We start from the raw sequence: 19,317 nt of genomic DNA on the forward strand, positions 1-19,317 counted from the left end.
CCCACACAGAATGATGTTGCTCTTCCACCACTGCACTGCTCTCCCTCTGAGGAAAGCACCTGAGGAAAACACAGCCTCCTTAAAGTGGTACTAGTTCCAGCTGAGAAATGAATGGGCCTTCCTAGATGTCTGAATAGGCTTCACCTGAGTGTATTGGAGACTCTCCATTGGCCTTCTGAGACTTGATAGGATCCTTAGTTAGTTACCTTAAGGAAATAGGGCTGAAGGCACATGGGTTAGAATGTGAGCACAAAGGATAATAAGTACCTTTCAGTAGTTCCATGTGATCTTCCTGAATCTCCAGAGCACTGTTAGAGAGAGAATCACCATGTCTTGTAATCAAGGGTTCCAAGGATCAAAGGAGTCAGCTGACTAGCCCTGCTTGAATACCAGATCCTCAGATCAGAGCGGTATAAAACGTACTGGTCTGGACAATCTGTGTTCAGGACCCTCCACCGGCCAGGGTGGTAACCCCCCCACCCCCCAGAACCAGTGTTCACATCTCAGTGTCTAACCTAACCGAGGTGAAGCAGCACTTACACAAACAGATCTTGGCAAATTCTGAAGATTTTGTGGGGTGAAAATCTACAACTATGACAAACAGCTACAGATAAACAGCAAGTCTAGCCTTAGGTCGAGGGTCTCACATGTTTTTATGTTTGCCTGGATTTTTCTTTATTTATTGAACTGAGCAACAAGCTGATGGAACATTTTATCAAAGAAACAGACAGAGCAGGGGAATCTAAGTCCCTTCTGGGGAAGTGTAGAAAAATAAGGGTAGGGGCAACTCCAGTGGGGATGATAGGCCTTGCCCTGTATATGGATGGAGGGGCTCCATTCAAACTATTCTACTTGGCTTCTAAAGAGCAAGGACTCCGTGTGGCTAGGGGTTCTCTGGATTTGCACTGTTGAGAACTTATCTTTAGTGGCATAGAGATCGCGTCTTGGAAATTTGGTCAATATTTTCTTCAACTATTTCATCACCAGTATATTTCTTTTGAGGTCACACACACACACACACACACACACACACACACACACACACACACACGCACACACGCACACACACACACACACAGAGGGGGGAATATTTTGGTTTGTTCTGTTGGCTCATTTCACAGCAGTTACTGTGTTGGTCGAAGTGGACAGGGAAGCTCTGCTGTCCGATGGTAGGAGACTGGCTAGGCTCAACCACTAGCCTTACCACTTAACTTGCCTTATCACTTCCCTGCCTTCAGCTTTGAAGGACATGACCCAACTTCATATCTCAGACAAACAGTCAAGATGTCATGGAACTTTAAGGTATTCTGTGCTGAAAACACAAATATCAACTGCTTTTGCCACTTACAAATACTTTATTGACATTATAGCATCTTAAGTGTGCACCTGTTGGTCTTCCTTAAAACTCCTGGGAGGGCTGGGCTTACAGCTCAGTTATTGGTAGGAGTGTTTACTGACACCCACCTCAACACCACATACATGGGGGTGCTGTGGTACTGTGTAATGTCAGTACTTGGGGGGTGGAAGGAGGATCAGATATTCAAAGTCATGGTGATTTCAAGGTCAACCTATCCCAAAAGCAAAATGAGAATCTCTTGGTAAAGTAGTAATAAATGGAAGAATATAAACTTACAGCTATGTCTAAGGAATTTAGTAGTTAACCACAATCGCTGTACTTGTGGATTGAATGAAGTCAGGCAAGTTGACTTGGCATGGCCTCCAATTCTGATCCTCTTATTTAGGTGGTAAAAGATTTAAGATTTGAGAACACTATAGCTTCAGCTGCATGAAATCAGAGTTCTTGGCTTTTACATGCACTATGTAAACAGAAAAAACAAAGCAACAACAACAGCAAAACCATGAGCAGAATCAAACAAACAAACAAACAAAAAAACCCATATGTTGTTAGCTAAGTGCCGTTAGCTCACAATAGATAAGAAATCCGAAGTCCCTTGCAAACCAGGGCCTATGGGTTTATGCAATCATTCAAAGCAGCAAGATAGTTCTCCTATCAAAAATCATCTCAGTCATGGTTAGAGCCTTCCAAGACAGAAAAATAAAGAGACTCGATAGTAGACACCAATGTGTTTCTGTTAGAGTTGGCATCTGGGCTGCTGCATTTCCTTGGCTACCAGAGAGAATCCGTTTGCCCTACCACAGTGAGCAAATTGACTTTAAAATGTGTAGGTAGCAGGAGCCTGAGTCACTATCATGAGGCTGACACCGTTCAATATCTTAATATACATTTTGAACTAGGTAACAGGCTGAGAGAGAGAAAACATACAGTACCCGATCTGAGTTCCAAAGCCAGACCCCCAGTTTTGATATTTCTACCACTTGGCAGCTGCTCTGTAACTCTGGGCTAAGTTACCTCAGCCTTTCCTCAGATCACTCATCTTAAAGTGAGTAATAGCTTTTCCTAGTACATCTAGTGTGGTGAGGATTACATGTGTTAACACATCAGAAGTGCTTGTGATAACAACTGGAATGCATTAATAAAGATATTAGTTCATATTCTAGCCCCTTACACAGACCACTGACTGCACTTCCTTCCCTTTCCTTCTTCCTTCCCCTTCCTTTCCTGACTGGCCCTGTGGGTGATTTCTGCAGCTGACTGTTCTCCTACATGTGGGCATGTGTTTCTTTCAGCAAATCAAGGTAATGAATGCCACTTCTCCAGAGTGACCTACTTAGGTGATTCACGGTGCCCAAGGAAAACACAACTTTTTTTTAAGCAATTAAAAATTATTTAAGTGTAAGAGGATTGCCTACCCCCATGCAGTGGGGGCGCCTGTTGAAGAAACCCAGAGACCCTCCAGGGGCGGGCAGAAGACACCCAGAAGCACCATGTGGTGGAAAGAAGGGAGAGGGAGAAGCAGAACCTTCATGTTGCCTCTCTAAGAGAGGACCCCCTGCCAGGGAAACCACTACCATGGACATGCATGTGTTGGAGAGCTGGGAGAGAAGTGGAATGGTTTGAGCACTACATATAGCCCGATGTGAGTAGCCTGGGTTGCCTGAGGCCATGAGGAGGTACCCACCCTTATTGCCACTGAGGGCCATGACTGGGCACATATCCCGGCAGCAGGAGGGGTTTGTGTTGATTTCCATGGCCCATGTTACTACCAAAGGCCATGCAGATATCTCCAGTCTGGACCATGTTGATGCCTGAGAACTATGAAGAGCTGACCCTGACCCTTGCCTGGGCAGCATGGGAGAGCTGGCCCCAAGGGTGTGAGAGAAGAGCTTGCCCTTCTCCTCAATGGCTCCAGCACTTAGGAGAGTGGGCCTGACACCTCACCTGGGGCAGCATAGTAGAGCTGGCCCTGAAGGTTCAGAACAGTGCTGGAGAGAGGACCCTGGTGGCAGGGGTGCTTGCCTGCTACCACAAAACAGAGCTGTCCCCACCACTTACCTGGGCAAAGCAGGCCCTTGGGGTTCAGGCACAGAAAAAGCTGGTGGGTTGAAAACCACAGCCCCTACCCAGACTCAGATCCAGGCCTTAGGTTGGCCTACTAACATGTATGCCATCTGTGAACTGCTGGAGTATGCAAAGGGGCCAGGCCTGCAAACCAAAGCTGCAGGATTTCCATGACACAGGGCAACAACAGGACATCTCAGAAGAGCCCCAGTGGCGAGCCCAGTATTGATGGTGGCAGAGGCCAGGTCCTTTAGGAAACCCCACTAACTATACAGCCACGACTGAAACTCTGGGCAAACTTTTCCAAAATGGCTTCAGGGAGACAAACTATGGAAACTAAAATTAGGAACAGTAGGCACCAAATATTAAGGGCCTGAATTGAGAGGTCATGGCGAGGCAACATAGGAAGTCACATATGAGGGTGGCCTCATATAGAACTGTATGATAAACTGTATGAGAACTGTAAATGGGCAGGGGAGAGAGGTGAAGGGAGTGAAGGAAGCGAGTGAAGCTTTGAGGAAATGTGTGCTGTTGATATGGGTGTGGCCATGAACCGTGGAAGAATGACAAACTTCCCTGCCGCCTGGGGGCGAGGAAATGGCAGAGATTGTGTACCACACTGGGCATAGCTTGAGCACATATCACCCCAAAGACCCTCTCCCACAGTGACATGCTTCTTCCAACAAGGTCCCACCTCCCAGTAGTCCCACTCCTTATGGGCTGGGCATTCAATACATGAATCTATGGAGGCCATGCTTACTCAAACCAGTACAATACCAAGAAACCCCTCCTCCTTGTCTGGCCCTGCAATAACCCTGCCTCTCTGTTCAACTCTGCACTATAAACATGCTAAGCTTCTTGGGTGCTGAAACTTTCCCAGCTGAGCCCAGATCACCAGACCCCAGCTTTTCTGTTTTTCTTCATTCACCCTCAGTAGATCCAAGTCCCAGGAGCCATGCTGGACAAGGCGGAGAGGGAATGTGATAGGTGGGGTAAACAGTGAAAAGGGAGAGGGGTGTCAGGTTGCATCTGTTGCTAGGGTCACCATAATGAAAACCCCACATACGAGGTGGCTTTAAACAAGATTTAAACCATTTCTCAAGATTCTGGTCTACAGTCAGCATCACCGTGGATTATCCGATGTGGCCGCTTGTCTGTAGATGAATGGATATTACTGTGTTCTTACATCTCTTGTGTCCCTATGTGTCCAAGCCTTCTCTTCTCTGATTCAGGATGACTGAATCATACAGAGCCTGCTGCTTTAATGACTTTATCTTGACTTAACCAAGGCCCTTATCTTCCTTTAAAGTCCCTATCTTCCAAATACACTCACAATTGAGGAATTGGAGATTAGAGATTTAGCACATGAATTTCAAGGGTCACAATTCAGTTCATAACAGGGACCAAAAATATGTTTAATAGTTACAAGATTATTGGGAGATGAAACTGGTAGATTATATTAGGACTAGACAGGTAATTAAAAATTTTGACCTAGATTTTGTTGTGAGGGATCCACCAGAGAATACCAATTGGACATGGGTTCAGGCCAACAGAAAACTTTTATTAGCCAGTCTGTGACTACACTGGATGCTTGGGACCTGAGTACAGTCCCAAGCCTTTCTCAGGGTGGGCTTTCAAGCACAAATCCACACCTGACTTGACATATCTCAGTTAGCAGAACAGTTAGCCCAGAAGGGAAACTTCTTCCGAAGCCATAATGCAAAGGTCCATACATTTAGGGCCTTTCTGAAGAGCCATGGACTTTGAGTGGATTGGGTCTTTGTTTTCATGTTGGCAGATGTTGCTACCTATGCACTGGGTTCCCAGGCCTGATGGAACATCTCTCACACTGTCAGTCCTGCATGGTCAGGGGACCTATTATAGTTCACTCCTGTAGCCCTTAGGGGACAGTGTAGATATTTAATGATTGAGGCTGGTGTGACACAGTGATGAACCAGCAATAAGCTGCAGTAAGAACTGGCTAGGTTGCTGTTGCAGGATCCAGTCTACACTGGTACTAATGAAGAGGCTGAACTAGAGGGAATGGAGACTGAGGCCAATGGGTCATGAAAATACTTGCACATCAGTGCTTAATGCATAAGCGCTCTTCACAAGAGGGGCAGAGTGCCCAACAACAGAGGAATGGGTGAAAGAAATGTGGCATAGAGAGACACAATGGGAAATTGTTCTCAGTATGAAAACAAACTTATATACTTGCTGGTAAGTGGGTTTTAAAATAAATAATGCTAAAATTATGCCAGTCTCAGGAAGACAAATACCATGTTTTCTCTCATGAATAGTTCCTATATTTCAAATAGGTAAAATCATGTATGTATATGTGAAACTAGTGGCAAGACTGTCTAGGATAAGGGGGACTAATGGGAGAGGGGAAATGGAAGAAAGGAAAAAGATGTCCATAAGAGGGAATATACTCAATGTGTGATATATACTGTATGAAAATATCCCCATGTAAGACAGTATAGTATAGTGTAATATATACTGTATGAAAATATATTATAGTGTAATATATACTGTAGAAAATATCCCCATGTAAGACAGTATAGTATAGTGTAATATATACTGTAGAAAATATCCTCATGAAGGACAGTATATTATAGTGTAATATATACTGTAGAAAATATCCTCATGTAAGACAGTATATTATAGTGTAATATATACTATATGAAAATATCCTAATGTAAGACAGCATAGTATAAGGTAATGTATACTGTAGAAAATATCCTCATGTAAGACAGTATAGTATAGTGTAATATATACTGTATGAAAATATCCCCATGTAAGACAGTATAGTATAGTGTAATATATACTGTAGAAAATATCCCCATGTAACACAGTATAGTGTATAATATATACTGTATGAAAATATCCTCATGTAAGACAGTATAGTATAGTGTAATATATACTGTAGAAAATATCCCCATGTAACACAGTATAGTATAGTGAATACATGCAGTACATTTTTAAAAACCAGTTTCACAGAAAGGACACAAAGGTCAAGTAGATTGGATCAATGGACATTCAAGGTCCTGTGTGTGGCTGAGGGTTAGAAGCTTAGAAGGTTCACCGAAGACCCCAGAGTAGACAGAATCTTATAAATACCCTCCAAACAGCCCAGAGATCTTAGACAAGAGTCATGGCAAGGCAGCTCTTTCCAGCTTTGGGTGGAATAGCCTTCCTTTCTTCTCAATTGTCCAGATCTGTAACCTTGCTTCCCAGAGTCGGCTCTCAAATGTATATTCTTTTTTTTTTTTAAAAGATTTATTCATTTATTATATATAAAGTACACTGTAGCTGTCTTCAGACACACCAGAAGGGGAGCATCAGATCCCATTACAGATGATTTGTGAGCCACCATGTGGTTGCTGGGAATTGAACTCAGGACCTCTGGAAGAGTAGTGGGGTGCTCTTAACCACTGAGCCATCTCTCAGCCCCTCAAATGTATATTCTAAAAAATTATTTTCTAAATACTTTATACATTTGATAAGACATCAAATACTCAAAGCCAATACCTATATATTCCCCTCACCCAAAGTTCTACTGATTAAAAAATAAATTATTACTTTGTGTGTATTGGTGTTTTTGTCTACATGCATGCCTGTGCATGTACCCAGTACCCCACAGAGGCCAGAAGAGGGCCCCAGGTTTCCCCAGACAGGAGTTATAGATGGGGCTGTGGGCTGCACATGGACACCAGGACTCTGCTGAACATCTCTCCAGCCTCTAGTGATTTTTATTGCAATGTTCTTTTCTACACAGCGGCAGACAAGTGACAGAATAAGGAATGTGAGGCCAAAAGCTTACTTAGGAGTCAGAGATAATGAAGATGAGAATAATCTGGTCATCAAAACATTAAGGAGTTTGAGAAACCTGAAAAGCTCTTGAGTATCTTACAAATAACGACAGTGTGTAGAAGTAGGAGGTTCAACTTTTCAAAAGCAGTCATCCCAGTCAACACTTGGTTTAGCTCCTGTTCAAAGATTTAGCCCTACCTACACTAATCTTACATAAAACTTAAATTCGTTGTAATTTTACATTTGATTTTAAGCGACACATCAGAGTAAACGGGGGACATTGCAGGGCTTCCCCAGAGACACTTACCTGTTGATTGTTTACGTGTGTCTTCACCGTTCTACTAGGAACTGTCACTCATGCACAGGTAGAAGTGCTGAATGCAAGATTAGTTTTAAGTTGATGACAATAAAAGAAAAGCAGGAGACTCATTATGGTTTTATTCAGAAATGTGCTCTTGATTTTAGAGGCAAAAGCACTAAACTGACATAACACAACATTTTCTTATCACGGGGAAATAACTCATAGTGCAGGTTAAGATATGACTTACCGATGGAGATGAGGGAACGTGATTATAGAGCAACTGCTATTAAAAGCTACCTAGAAAATGACTTCAGAGCGATAACCTTACATCCCATAGAAACGCACAATGCTGCTCCATCACTTGTACGCTTGCAGCAGAAGCTCTTGATCGCTGATTAGAAGTATTTCTTTTATCTGTATAGATAATGAGGATGATTTGCATCGACTCTCTGGAGTGCTAAAATATTAAGCCAAAATTAAAACAAGTCTTTATAATGTGAAGTTAAACATATAATCATTTTGTGTGCTTTCAAGATCAGTCAATAGAAGTCCTATCAGAGCATACTTGGTGGTTTTCTGACTAGGACATTCATCCCTCTGTGCCTAAGACAGACCTACAGACCAAGAACTGTCTGACTTTTGAGAGAGACACACACAGAGAGCAGGGTCGGATAGGGGAGGAGGAGGACAAAGGAGAGAACTGTCTGTAGTCTGAAATTATAGCAGGAAAAGCTTGAACATTTCTGAAGGTAGTTGAATACAGCCTCCTGTCTCTGAATTCCAGGAAGCAGAGAATAAAACAGTGGAGAAGACTGAGATTTTGCATGTGTGCACTTAATACATTACTTGGCATATGACAAACAGTAACTTGCTATGATTATGATCACTACTAATTGCTGATTTTGAGATGTTTTAGAATAGAAGACAGATGAGCAATTTTCCAGTCCTTTCTCTACCATACATGTAGAGTGTGGTCTCATGGAAATGACAGCACTTCTAGTTCTTTTATAAGTGAGAGGCTTCTGTTGCCTGTGTCAGTTGAAATGGCCCATGATGTTTGAGTGAAGGCACACCATATTGGCCATTACTGTTATCCATATCCCATGGATACATTTCCCACAGTACCTATCTTTCCCACAATAACTTGCCTCTTTGACTGTCTTTTCACCTTACTTGGCTTATGTTCTTTGGGTTACTTGTCCTCAATTCTTCATTCATTACATCTGTGCCAATTAGTAGGCACTGACCCAATGATAGGAACAGATCCATCCAGAGGGAGGTGAGAGACAATGAGATTTCAGTTGACTCTTAGGAGAAAGTCACATCTAAATCTTCCTTTTCTAGCTTGAATCAATTAGCAAACAGCCTTGGGTAGTGATGTGAGAGGCTCAAAGTCTTGGCTCACACTGGTGAACTCAGTTTTATTCTTCCCTCCCCCATATACACTGCATGGCATCCATTTCTAAAAGCACTCCCACTCTGGCTGTACTGTTTTCACTGATGCCTTTCTGATTACTGTCTAGTATGAGCATCCTGCACATGGACTTACTGCCCTTTATAATATCTAGACCTAGGAGTTACCTATTAAAGATTCGGCGCAGCCAGTGCATCCATTGCCCAGCCCAGACCTGGTGTTGATTAGGTCGAATTTAATCTGTATATGGATCAAAATTCTGCTTTCAAACTGTATTCCTCAGCTCACTGGGCGCGATAATTGCAATGCTTAGATTAACTTTCTGGTGCTCCAAAGAGAGTTTATTGTATGTCTTATTGACTTGAGAGACTTACTGCAGCTTCACTCAAGAACAGTTTCAGGGACTCTCTGTCTGCAGTTCCTATTCTATGGAAAACTAAAATAAAAGTTTTTTATCTTTTTTTTTTGAGATGAATTCCACTATATTATTCAGGTTAATCTTGAACTTAGGGTTCAATTGAGACTCCTGCCTTGTCTCCCAAGTAGCTGGGACTATGGACACGAACCACTCACAACCAGTTTATAAGGGTTTTGAGATGGTTCACTACCTTTATATTGGTTTATGTATAAGCATAATTGTGGCTTCACAGGACTGGTAGTGTTCCTTCTGTTTCTTTGACGGAATAGTTTGAGAGTATTGCTATTAGGTCTTCTTTGAGTCTGATACAATTTGGCATAAACCATCTGGTCCTGGCCTTTTTGATTGGGAGACTTTTAATGACTGCTTCTACTTCTTTAGGGGTTATGGGACTGTCTAGACAGTTTATCTGATCCTGATATAACTTTGGTACCTGGTATCTGTCTAGAAAACTGTCCATTTCCAGATTTTCCCATTTTGTTGAGTAGTCCACAGATAATATAAAATGCTTTGGATATAGCTCTAATAAAGCAAGTGAAAGATCTGTATGACAAGAACTTCAAGTCTCTGAAGAAAGAAATTGAAGATCTCAGAAGATAAAAAGATCTCCCATGCTCATGGATTGTCAGGATTAATATAGTAAAAATGGCCATCTCACCAAAAGCAACCTACAGATTCAATGCAATCCCCATCAAAATTCCAACTCAATTCTTTATATAGTTAGAAAGAGGAAATTTGCAAGTTCATTTTGGAATAACACCCAGGATAGTAAAAACTATTCTCAACAATAAAAGAACTTCTGGGGAAATCACCATTGTGACCTCAAGCTGTATTAAGGAGCAATAGTGATTAAAAACTGTATGGTATTTGGTACAGAGACAGGCAGGTAGATCAGTGGAATAGAATTGAAGACCTACACATCTCTGGTAACTTGATCTTTTGACAAAGCAGCTAAAATCATCCAGTGGAAAAAAGATAGCATTTTCAACAAATGGTGCTGGTTCAACTGGAGGTCAGCATGTAGGGCAGGCAAATTGATCCATTCTTATTGCCTTTACAAAGCTCAAGTCCAAGTGGTTCAAGGATCTCCACATAACCAGATACACTCAAACTAATAGAAGAGAAAGAGGGGAAGAGACTTCCGTGCCCATCATGCTCCAACCCTGGCATCATTTGTACCATTGGCCCTGCTTCTGATCTGTAGAGATGCTGAAGATGATTAAGTCTGAGATGAATGTGGCTCAGCTGAATTTCTCTCATGGAACCCATGAGTACCATGCAGAGACCATCAAGAATGTCCACGCAGCCACAGAAATCTTTGGCTCTGATCCCATTCTCTACCCTCCCGTTGTGGTGGCTCTGGACACAAAGGGACCCAAGATCTGAATTGGTCTCATCAAGGGCAGCGGCCCTGCAGAAATGGAGCTGAAGAAGGAAGCCACTCTGAAGATCACCCTGGACAACGCCTACATGGAGAAGTCCATCCTGTGGCTGGACTATAAGAACATCTGCAAGGTGGTGTAGGTGGCCAGCAAGATCTACGTGGACGATGGGCTCATCTCACTGCAGGAGAAGGAGAAAGGTGCTGACTACCTGGTGTCGGAGGTGGAGAACAGTGGCTCCTTGGGCAGCAAGAAGGGCGTGAACCTGCCCTGTGCTGCTCTGGACTTCCCCGCAGTGTCAGAAAAGGACATCCAGGGTCTGAAGTTTGGGGTGGAGCAGGATGTGGACATGGTGTTTATGTCTTCCATCCGCAAGGCAGCCGATGTGCATGAGGTGAGGAAGGTCCTGGGAGAGAAGGGCAAGAACATCAAGATCATCAGCAAAATCGAGAACCATGAAGGTGTGCGCAGGTTTGATGAGATTTTGGAGGCCAGTGATGGGATCATGGTGGCTCGTGGTGACCTGAGCATTGAGATTCCTGAGAGAAAGTCTTCCTGGCTCAGAAGGTGATGATTGGACGTTGCAACCGAGTTGGGAAGCCTGTCATCTGCGCCACACAGATTGCTGGAGAGCGTGATCAAGAAACCACGCCCCACTCGTGCTGAAGGCAGTGATGTGGCCAATGTAGTCCTACGTGGAGCAGACTGCATCATGCTATCCGGAGAAACAGCCAAAGGGGACTACCTTCTGGAGGCTGTTCCCATGCAGCCCCCGGGAGAGGTAGAGGCTGCCATCTACCACTTGCAGTTATTCGAGGAACTCCGCTGCTTGGAGCGCATTACCAGAGACCCCAGGGAAGCTGCCGCTGTGGGTGCTGTGGAGGCCTCCTTCAAGTGCTGCAGTGGGACTATTATCGTGCTCACCGAGTCTGGTAGGAGAGCTCACCAAGTGGCCCGGTACCGTCCGAGGGCTCCTATCATTGCAATCCTCAGACGCTGACCAGGCCCATCTGTACCGTGGCATCTTCCCTGTGCTGTGTAAGGATGCCGTACAGGATGCCTGGGCTGAGGATGTTGACCTTCGTGTAAACTTGGCCATGAATGTTGGCAAGGCCCGAGGCTTCTTCAAGAAGTGAGATGTGGTCATTGTGCTGAACGGATGGCGTCCTGGCTCTGGCTTCACCAACACTATACATGTAGTGCCTGCACCTTGATGGGCCTCTGGAGCTTCTTTTCCCTTCTCCTCTCCTCTCTTATCCATTAGGCCAGCAACGCTTATAGTGCTCACTCTGGGGCAGAGTGTGGCGCTGGCGGGCTGGGACACCAGGGAAAATTAATGCCTCTGAAACATGCAATAGAGCCCAGTTATTTTTCATGGCCCTACTTGAGCCAGGGGTGAAGGAGGAATGCAGGATTGGAAACCCTCTGACTTTATCACAGAAGGGCAGCATTATCTCTGTGTTCTTTGCTCCTGTAGAAAGTTGACCAGAGAATTCCAGCCTAGCTAAATTAGGAACCCAGCAAGGCAGGAGCTGGGGGCCGTGGGGACCCCAGGGTTCCAATGTAGATGACTTTTTGGCCTTGGCCTGGCACCCTTTCCCAACAGCTTCAGCTCCCCCACCTCCTCCTTGTGCACTCCCTGCTGTCACCACAGGCGCTCCTCCCACCTTGTATTCTTGGGTCTCTAGGCCAGTGCCCACACCTGAATGTCGCATACACAGCAGCTGAAGAAAAAAATTCATCTTGGTAGAATTTTTTCCTTTGTGAGTATGTAGTGCCCTTACTTATCTTTTTTTTTTTTGATAATTTTTGTTGAAAATATATTTTATTCAATATTAGAATGGCTACTCAAGCCTATTGCTTGGAACCATTTGCTCTGAGGTAATTTTCTCTGTCTTTGTCACTGAAGTTTGTTTCCTGTGTGCAGCAAAATGCTGGAGTGCTGTGTATGTATCCAGTCTGTTTGTTTTATGTCTTTTTTGAAATTAGGTCCATTAATGTTTGAGATATTAAGAAAGTGATTATTGCTGCCTGTCATTTTAGTTGTTAGAGGTGAAATTATATTTGTGTGGAATCTTCTTACTGGGTTTTGTTGAAAAGATTGCTTTATTGTTTTTCTCCTTGTGTTTGTAGTTTTCCATTTATTAACACTTGTGTGAAAGATATTGTATCAATTCTGTTTTGTCATGGAATATCCTGGTTTCTCCATCTATGCTAAATGAATTTTGCTGGATATGGCTGGCCTGGGCTGGCATTTTGTGTTTCTCTTGGTCCGCTGTGAAGCATCTGCTGAGGATCTTCTGGTGAAATGCCCAGTGCATTTCTGATGGAGTCTGCCTTCATATGTTCTTGACCTTTTTTCCTACCAACACTAATATTCTTTGTTTTATGAATTTGGTGTTTTGATTATTATTATGTAATGGGAGAATTTCTTTTCTGGTTCAGTCTATTTGGATGTATGTTCATGGTCCATTTTTTTCTTTAGAGTTAGGAAGTTTTCTTCTATAATTTTGTTAAAGATATTTACTGGCCCTTTAAGTTGGGAAGCTTTGTTCTCTTTTCTACCTATTATTGTTAGGTTTGATCTTTTCATTGTGTCCTGGATTTCTGAGATATTTTGGGTTAGGAGTTTTTGCATTTCGCATTTTTTTTGACTGCATTTTTTTATGGTATCTTCTGTATCTGAGATTCTCTCTTCTAGCTCTTGTGTTCTGTTGGTGATGCTTGCATCTATGACTCATGATCTCTTTCCTAGGTTTTCTATCTCCAGGGTTGTCTCCCTTTGTGATTTCTTTATTGCTTCTTTTTCCACTTTTAGATCCTGGATGGTTTTGTTCAATTCCTTCACCTGTTTGGTTGTGTTTTTCTATAATTCCTTAAGGGATTTTTGTGTTTCCTCTTTAAGGGCTTCTACCTGTTTACTTGAGCTCTCCTGTATTTTTTAAAGGAAGTTATTTATGTCCTTGTCAAAGTCCTCTATCATCATCATGAGGTGTGGTTTTAAATTCAAATCTTGCTGTTCTGGTGTGTTGGGGTATCCAGGTCTTGCTTAGTGGGAGAACTCAGTTCTGATGATACCAAATAGCCTTGGTTTCTGCTGCTTAGGTTCTTGTGTTTGCCTCTCGACATCTGGTTATTTCTGGTGTTAGTTGGTCTTTGTGTCTCTGACTGGAGCCTATCCTTCTTGTGAGCCTGTGATTTCCAGCATTCCTGGGAGAACAGCTCTCTCAGGGTAGGTTTTTGGGTCCAGAGAGCTGTGCCACAGGGTAAACTCTGGGGTCCAGATGGAGACCGAAAGCCAGCCAGTATTTACTGGGGAATTGAGTTCATTGATGTTGAGAGATATTCTTGACCAATTATTGTTAGTTCCCTTTATTTTAGTACTGTGTGTGTGTGTGTGTGTGTGTGTGTGTGTGTGTGTGTGTGTGTGTGTGTGTGTGTGTGTGTTTCTCTTCTTTTGGTTTTGTTGTGGGATGATTAATTTCTTGTGTTTTCTTGATTGTAGTTACTCTGCTTCTGTTGGAATATTCTTTCTAATATCCTCTGTAGGGCTGGATTAGTAAAAAGATATTGTTTAAATTTGGTTTTGTCATGGACTACCTTGGTTTCTTCATCTGTGGTAATTGAAAGTTTTGCTGCATATAGTTGTCTAGGCTGACATCTGTGGTTTCTTAGGGTCTGCAAGACATCTGTAAACCCTTCTGGGTTTTAAGTCTCAGTGAGAAAACAGGTGTAATTAGTAATGGGTCTACAATTGTTACTTTTTTGTGTTTTTATTCACCTAAATATTTTAATATTCTTCCTTGTTCTTGTATGTCCTGTATAATTTTTATTTTGATTACTATATGGTAGGAAGAGATTTTTCTTTTAAGGTCTAATTTTTTGGTGTTCTGTAAACTTCTTGTACATTTATAAGCATCTCTTTCTTTATGATTAGAAAATTTTTCATCCTGATTTTGTAAATATATTTTTTGGCTTTTGAACTAGTTCTTTCCCCTTTATTCCCTATTATTCTTAGGTTTGCTCTTTTCATAGTGTCCTGAATTTCCCTGGACATTTTTGTATACGAATCTTTTCAGATATGCCATTCTCTTTGACTGATGTATCATTTTTTTATTATATCTTCTAAGCCCCTAGGACTCTCTCTTTCATCTTGTATTCTGTTGGTTATTTTGCATCCTTAGTCCTGTTTATCCCTAGGTTTTTTTCATCTCCAAGTTGCCTCTGTTTGTGTTTCTTTTATTGCTTCTCTTTCTTTCTCACCGGGTCTTGAACAATTTTGTTCATTTCTTTCCCCTTGTTTAATTATATTTTCCGTATTATTTCTATGAGAATTTGTTTGTTCCTCTTTAGCTTCTACCTATTTTCTTGTACCTTCCTGTATTGTCTTTTAGGGACGCCTTTATTTCCTCTTTAAAGGCTCTCCTATCATCTTCACTTGAATGAGATTTAAAGTCATAATCTTACTCTTCAGGTGTGTTAAGATATCTAGGGTTTGATGTAGGGGAGCTGAGTTATGATGGTGCCATACTGTACTAGGCTTTGTTGATTGTGTTATTGTGATTACCCTTAGCCATCTGGCTGTCGCTGGTATTTGTTGGCCTGCTAGTCCCAGGGAGTAGCAGGCCATAGGACTGGTAGTCTGAGGTGGAAGAAAGTTTCCTGGGAGGCAGAGCTGTGGTCAGAAGGGTGGAATGCAGATCCTCAACTGTGTGTGGACCAGAGATGGAGCACAGAAAGCATGGGGCAGACCTCTCAGCTGCTGGGCTTTCCAGGAGGCCAAGCAGGCAGGGGATTTGGGGCATGGGTGTCTCACTTGGTTGTCCCAGGTAGGGGCAGGCCTTCTGGAAGGCACCCAGAGCTGTGGGCTGTGGAGTGGGGTGCAGATACTTGATTGCAGGTAGAGACTTGCTTGGGACTGGAAGATGGAATCAGAAATGATGGGGCAGACTTTATCACTGCTGGAAGCGATAGGGCTAAGCTTGTCCAGGTTGCCTCCTGAGTTTAACACTACATTCTTTCATTACATTTCAACCCCAAATCCTGACCCATCATCCTCATCTAAGTATTAAAATAATTGTAAAACCCTTGGGGTAAAATTCATCTTGAAGCAAAATCCATCTTTTTCCAGATTTAAAAGCTATTTTTTTAAACTAGGTAACTCACCAAGCAATGAAGTCGTGGTGATTAGTGCTCTAAGTCCCCTAATCCCAGTAAGTTGCATTATTGCACATCAAAACTGAGAGGACAATTCTCTTCCTCTTGACTCTGGTTTCTGAGCTGGGTTCCTGCCTCAGAACCACTGGAGCTGCCTACTGCCTCCCAGCTCTGAGAAGTTCCTCCAAGACTTCCTAATAGCCTGATCTGGTTTGCTAGGTTTGAAACTGAGATGATTCTTTGGAGCCGGTGTCCTCTGACATTGAGAATAAGATTCTGCTTTCATAGTATGCTTCTTGTGTAGTTCTTTTTCATGTATTGAAGAATAGTATATGAGCAGCCACTAACTCTATTGTTCTAGTTCTGCATGATTTATGAATTGGACGTCTTTATTTTTTCTATCTTCCTTTCATTCTTAATCTTCTTTTGTTTATTCATTTATTATATATAAGTACACCGTAGCTGTCTTCAGACCTGAAGAGGCATGGGATCTCTTTTACAGTTGGTTGTGAGCCACCATGTGGTTGCTGGGGTGAACTCAGGACCTCTGGAAGAGCAGTCCGGTGCTCTTAACATGAGCCATCTCTCTCAGCCCCATTTTTTTACAAGACTATTTTTTATTAACTTGAGTATTCTTATTTACATTTCAGTGTTGCTTACATTTCGGTTTGCGGACAGCATTCCCCTATTCCTCCCCTTCCCTTCTTTTATGGGTGTTCCTCCCCATCCTCCCCCATTGCTGCCCTCCCCCAACAATCCATGTTCACAGAGGTTCAGTCTTATGGAGTTGGGGCACCCCCTTCCTGGTCCTTGCTAGGATGTTCAATGTGCTGCACCTGCTGGGTGGGCCAGGGTCAGTCAATAACCCTTAGTCTTTGGGTGATGGCTTAATCCCTGGAGAAGCTCTGGTTGCTTTCCAACCCCATTCTTAATCCTCTTTGGCCAGTCTGTTTGTGGCGCAACTGACCCATACTTTGTTAGGCATTGTTTTCCTTGCTGCACTGCAGACTTCAGAGCCAGGTGTTAGAGTAAATTCTTGTCTCTTATCACTACTTTTGAATCATTAAGCTTCTGAGAATTTTCACAGAATCTGATTTTCATCAGATTATCAGTCAGTCCCAGCAGCAAAGCCATGGCATACTCAAAGTAAGAAAAATTGAAGTTGTGTTTTAAAACCGTCATTTGCAAAGACATAAGTAGACCTTAAGAAGTGGAGGAGTGTGATTCCTTCCTCAGGGGAGACCAGAGAGTTACTAGGGAATTTATAACAAGAGCCTCACTAATGGGTAGTAGGCCCATCCAGCAGCAGTGTCTTCATCCAAGGAAGCAACTTGAAGCGGTTTGGGGAATAAAATTATGAAGAAACTTGTCCTTTCAGTCTACTCAGAGGACACTCTGAATGAACCCTCTAAACCTTTCTTTCATTTGAAAGACTGGGGGGGGCACTAGACAGGGAGCAGACTTGAATTGATAGACAACGTATGCCAGTCAAGGACAGTCATATCCTCCCTTTTACTGCTGTAATCGATTGGACTCCTGCCTTCTTTCCTTATCATCAGTGGTATCTTTTGCATAATCTCAGCCCTTTTAAACAAGCCTTCTTTTTCAGTGACATCAATATCCCAGTGCCCGTCCCCACCAAATAAACGGAAATCTTGGTTTCTGGTGTGTTTGTTTTTTGTTTGTTTGTTTAGCAAATCATTTCCCCTGTGTATATCCTCCTGCAACTTGACCAAGGCAGAAATTGCATTGGCTTTTAAAAGTTTTCCATTTATCTAAACCTAGTGACCACTTCCATTCCAAAACAGGCTACAGACTCTAATTATCCTTAAAAACTATAACTATAACCAAAACTTTTACATATTCTTCTCAGCATCCTTCTGGTTTAGCAGACGCCTTTACTGAATCTTCTTCTGTCTAATTCAGAAACCACATTTTTATTTTTTTATTTTATTTTTTACTATTACTCTCTTAAGTATTTATTTATTTATTTATTTATTTATTTATTTATTTATTTATTTATTTTTTTGCTTTTCGTCTTTGTAAAGCTGTAATGACTCAACCGTCTTACTGTGTGCCCACTGCTTAAATGTAGACAGCTGGATGTGACAGCAAGAAAGAAACATGGCCAGTCAGGTTGGCTTTCTGTTAAATAAACTGTGGAGAACTCTGTGATCCATTCATCTCTGATTAACACCTCAATGGTCGTTGTCTTGTCTTGGTAGCTGCTTTTTCTCGGTGCTTTGCGTTTCTCTTTCTTCATTTACATTCCATTCTCCTTCCCTGAATGCGTTCATATCTTAACATTGCTTTCTCAGTTGAACATTATAATGACAAATGTGAATTTCTCACTGTTTGCATGCCAAGTCCAGAAATCTACCTATACCCCTAAGCCATGTCTTCTGGTCTTTATATAGAGGGAGAAACGTATTTTTTTAAGAGTTCAGTGCCTTCACTGTTCTCTATCTGAAGAGGACACAGGATTGTAAAAAGCTTTTTTAAGGCTTCCTAGTCATCAATTCCCCACTAAATTTGATTTGCACAAATGATAAGCATAATTTCATATCTTCAGCTAGACAATTTCAAAAATTGATGACATTTTATAAATAAATCTTCCTGTTTTCTCCTAATTGTAGTGTGTTTATTGGAGATGATAAAAATTTTGTTAAATTTTAATGTCTCTTATATTTATGTCAGTATCTACTCTTCTTATTTAGGCTTATCTATTTGATATTTTCTCTAGCTACTTTAATTTTCAGGTTAAATTAGCAATTTATGGTAAAACGCTCCATAACAAACATGGTCACCTGGCCTAGTTGAGGTATATGAACTATGCTCCTATTACTGTTCTGATGCAAAAGCAGTGTGGATTCATAGAATCTCAATATACAAAGGTGTGGAACGGTCCTTGTTTCTGTAGAGAGCTAGAACTTGACTCACTTGTTTACTCAATATCCTTTCTCTTCCCATACTTGTCTAATATCTATATGTCTAATGCCATTTAGTCTCTTGCTTGGGATGAACATTTTGAAGCCTCCACATGTAAATGAAGAAGACACCATGTTTATCTTTCTTGTGCCTGATTATTTCACCTAACATACTGCCTTCTCTTTTGCCCATTATAATAATTGTCTCTTTTGATTGAGCAGTACTCCGTTGTATTTTGGTAACTCATTATATCCATTCATTTCTAATGGACTGTGGACATTGTGAACAGTGTTGGGGTAATGAAATATGGCTTCTTCTTTATATGCTTAATTTATTTTCTTTTAAAAATATATATATATATATATTTGACCATGTTATTATTCTTAGTAGTGATACTAGTTTATATTCCAACCAACAGTATATTACATTTTTCCTTTTAAAATTGCAACAACATGTTTATTGATAATATCTATTAGCATTTTG

The 19,317-nt window shown here is 41.9% G+C and overlaps 1 pseudogene; it reads left to right on the forward strand.

The window, feature by feature from the left end:
• The first annotated feature begins 4,376 nt into the window (after positions 1-4,376).
• Positions 4,377-11,963, forward strand: LOC116896050 (annotated as a pseudogene).
• Positions 11,964-19,317: the final 7,354 nt, after the last annotated feature.

The sequence above is a fragment of the Rattus rattus genome, chromosome 3, assembly GCF_011064425.1.
Source record: "Rattus rattus isolate New Zealand chromosome 3, Rrattus_CSIRO_v1, whole genome shotgun sequence".
Taxonomy (NCBI): Eukaryota; Metazoa; Chordata; class Mammalia; order Rodentia; family Muridae; genus Rattus; species Rattus rattus.